This window comes from Oryzias latipes, chromosome 7, assembly GCF_053564925.1.
Source record: "Oryzias latipes strain Hd-rR chromosome 7, Olatipes_Hd-rR_3.1".
In the NCBI taxonomy this organism is placed as follows: Eukaryota; Metazoa; Chordata; class Actinopteri; order Beloniformes; family Adrianichthyidae; genus Oryzias; species Oryzias latipes.
In genome coordinates, this window is record NC_136243.1 from 5819608 (window position 1) to 5824065 (window position 4458).

Consider the following 4458-nt stretch of genomic DNA (forward strand, 5'->3'; position numbering starts at 1 on the left):
GGACTTATCGCAGGAGTTGGTTAGTGTTTATTTGCAAAATTATGGTTTAATGAAACCAGTGTAATTGCCTAATTGTGTTTTTTACACATTTCTAGAATTTCGATTTATTTTTGCGCATTTGTGTGATGGAAACACACACTCTTTTCAGCTTTCCCTTTATCCAGTCAATAACGCGGCTCGGGAGAATTGTACACGCCGTTAAGAGAGAACCATTCAAACATTTGAATCTGCCAAAGGTTATTTTGCATTTGATAATTTTTATTCTCATTTCTATAGTTTTTCACTCCTGGTTTTCATCCACGTTGAGTGTGAGAGACATGGGAAAATGTTTATTTTTTACGTTTTAGGAAGAATTGCAAAATAAGAAGGAAAAGCCCTTCACAGACAGAATGAAGTGTACTGCTATTGGCTACCCAAAATCTGTCAATCAAATGCCTCCGAGGTTTGTCATCAGACCCATGTGCACCTGATTGGTCAGTTAATAACTTGACTAACTAACGATAAAGAATTTTTTTTTTTTTAAATTAGGATTAGAAAGAAGACGTTGACAAGAAGACGGTATCAAAGCAAGAATGGTTACTCTCACAAATAAAATGATTAAGTAAAAACTGTCTATTTCTCAAGTGGAGTCTATGGGATTTTGGATTCTTAGAACCAGCGAATACTTCCTGTTTAGGATAACGAGAAGGGAGGGGTTAAACTGTCCATTGTTTTTACAGTCAATGGTCTGAGTCAACTTTTTTAGGGCAGTTACTGTCGCCAATCATGAGTAAGTATGTCTGAAGTCCACACCACTACCACTAAAAGCAGCTCTGGAGAATCCGTCAATCAAATGTTGGAGGTTTGGACTAGCAGGAACCACATAGGGCTGGTTTCACCAATAATTTCCAGAATTAATTTGATTTAACATGCTAGAGCCTGGGTCTATTCGATTAGCCATTCTTTCGATCCGCTCGATTCATTTCAATTTGATTTAATTTTAAGTTTACATGGTTTACACATTTAGACATATCTGTATAGAAATACTTTAATAATCTTTATGTGTTTTGAATATATTGATTTGGATTTGATAGAGTTCACATAGTGTAACATTTATCAGTGAAATAACAAACCAGTAAGATTGATAACACCATGCAGTGTTGTCAAAAGGAGAAGCTCCAACAAAAATGTGCAGATAATAAGATTTTAAAGGCTCTAAATTTGCTCATATTACCAAAATAAATGTTCCACCTCTCCTGAAGGGCGTTTCAGTTTGGCCACTAGGTGGAGCTCGCGCAATAGCATTATACTTTATTACAGAGGAGTGCTTTAGACCACTAATGGTTACCTTAAAAAGTTTTTCCTCAAAAGAGTTTGGAAAAGTCCTGCCTGTGAGTTTATACAGTGCTCAGCATAAATGAGTACATACTTCTCACAAGGTTAAGTTTTATTGAACACTTCTTAAACTTCATAACATGAAATTAAGGTTAATGATCAAACTTAGATCACATAATCTTCAGTTGTACTTGAGGACAGCACCAAGTCTTCTAGGCATGGAATGAACAAGTTGGCGACATATTGCAACATTTATCTTTGTCCAGTCTTCAAGAAGATCCTGGATCCTGGATGGAAAGTGATGCTCTACTTGTTCTTTAGAATTCTCCACAGGTGTTGGATTGGGTTCAGATCAGGAAACATACTTGGCCATTTGATCACCTTCACCCTGTTTTTCTGCAGAAATGCAGCAGTAGCTTTAGAAATGTGTTTTGGATCATTGTCGTGTTGGTGAAGTGCTCAACGACCAAGTGTATGAGGTGATGGCAGCATCTTGTCCTTCTGTCTAGAGCAGTACATTGTTGAGTTCATGACACCATCAATGAAATACAGCCCCCCCTTCCACACCAGCATCACTCATGCAGGCCACATTAGGACACTGTCACCGCCATGTTTCACTGTAGGAACCATGCATTTCCTTTGAAATTCTCACCTTTATGACGCCATACAGTTTTAAAACCATCAATTCCAAAAAGGTGATTCTTGTCTCATCACTCCAGAGTATTGAGCCCCAGTAGTCTTCATCTTTTTCAGCATGGGGTCTAGCAAATTCTAGGCGTGCTTTATTGTGCATGGGCTTTAGGAAAGCCTTCCTTCATGGACGATAACCATGCATGTCATTCCTCTGCAGTGTGCGCCGTATGGTGTCACAGGAAACAGTCAATCCAGTATGACTTTCTACTGCTTTAGCTTGCTGCAGTGAAGTTGCATGGCGGTCTTCTTTAACTTTTCTCATCAGAAGACGCTCCTGTTGAGAAGTTAGCTTACGTGGACGGCCTGGAACAATATTCTTAACCTGCTGGCGCTGAAGAGTTGCTGGAGTCTGTCCCGGCGACTGTTGGGCAAAGGAGGGATACAGCCTAGACAGGTCGTCAACTTGTGGTCGCCCCCGTCGGATCCCATTACAGCAGCTCGCTATGACCGGCAGCGGAGCATGTTTGCTTGGGCCTCCTAAATCTTATGATTTATTTCATCTTTTCATAAAGACAATTATTAACCTTTTTGCTATCCTAGGCACTTTAACATTCTGAGATGGGTCATCTAGACCCACTAGACAGTGCTCTGAACCTTTTTTCTTCAATGATTTGTGAATCTTATCCCCTTTATCCGCCTTTGTCATTGTAGGAATAACACGTCAATGCAAGGGTGGGATCATCTAAGATAGCAAGAGGGTTAAAAGATTGTCTAGTTGGATTTTTGTTTTTATTTTTTCTCTCCTGAACTAACGTGGGTCACAGAGACACAGAAGTAGCGGAAGAAAGATCCTTTTGCAGCGGGAGACTGAATGAACTCATAAACCCAGACATGGAGAGGTGATTACTGATGGTGCTGCAGATCTTTTTTAAATGAATACATCCACGTCTCTGTAGGATAGTTGCACTTCCATCTTTATTCAATGTTTGGATCACTTTTGCTATGCTATTTTGACTGATATGTAAAGCTTTGCTGATCTTCTTGTAGTCCTCACCTTTCTTGTCCAAATAATTGATTTCCTGTCTCAGATTTTGTGACATTTCTTTTCCATGGGAAGCAATTGCTGACAGCGTGAAATGGGAAGGGCTGTTCTTTGTTAAAGAAATGCCCTTTTCTAGTCACCTGTGTGCTGGACACCTCTTCAATTAATTATTAGACTCGCCTGTGGTTGAATGCATGTTAATTAGAATTTGGTGGTCTTAAGTTTGGCTTTTCTCCTAAGACTATGACTGTAGTGAACTCATGTTTTGCAACATGGGCTTGAATAAATTTGTTTGGAAAATCACTTTTTTGTGTGTGCAAATGATCATATGTTGTTTGTAACCAATGGCCCACCTTTGGAGGTGTATAGTTTAGTATTTCACAGAAAATGTTGATTCTAAAAAAGACACCAAAGGTTTTCTGACTAATGTAGTGGGGATTACTCATTTATGATGAGCACTGTAAAGCTGTTCATTTAGTCACCAATGTTTAGGTCGACTGAGCGTTAGCATTAGCTGTCCTATGGAAAATTCCATTTTACGTTAGCATCAAGCTAGTGGACTTGGGCTTTACTGATGTTATGCGTTAGGTAACCAGAAAAGGAAAGGCATAAAAGATTGATCTCTACTTTTATGGATTGATTATTGATCTATTAAGCTTGGAGCAATTCCGATCAATTAATCGATTTTATCAAACCTGCCTTAGCATCACATGCTTTTACTAAGGCATGTGATTGGTCAGTTTGAAACTTGAATAACTTGCCATAAAAGAACGTCACTAAAAATTGGAGTATGTAGATGTTAAGGAAAAGTTATTCTGACCAACAGAATGACTGAGTATCAGCTGTTTATTTTTCTACAGAAGTCTGTGGGATTTTGGCTTCTTGGAGCCAGCAGAGACTTCCTGTTTGGGATGGGAGGGATGAGGGGTCCTGCTGTTCATATTTATAGTCAATGACTCTGGCACAGTTACGAAGCTTGCCCAGGACAGCATGTAAAGAGGGAATACAATGGTCATGAGAATTTTTAGGATATATAAAAATACTTTTGTTTTCTCAAACATCTGCAGTGCGTCTTACCCTCCGGTGTGCTTTATAAACTGAACATCCCTAAATGGAATCTGTTGGACAATCATTTTTCATTCATCTTAGACTGTTGTTATGTGAAATAATGTGAATTTACTGGAATGATCTGGACTGAAATGCTGGTTTACAACAACTATAACTGATAAAGCTCTTTGAAAACAACCTGACTATGAACTGGCGCCTCATGAATAAACAGAATCAGACGGAATAACCTTTAAAGTGTCTGATTACAATGCCTTTATTTTCAATGGATTATTACAGACTCGCATGAATCCACGCAAAAAGATAAAGGACTTATTGAGACTGAAGTGGTCTGGAGGACCCGGTCTGCCTCTGAGTGCAGCTTTTTGAGTGCTGTGTCAGATCATGCAGGCGGGGTTTTACTG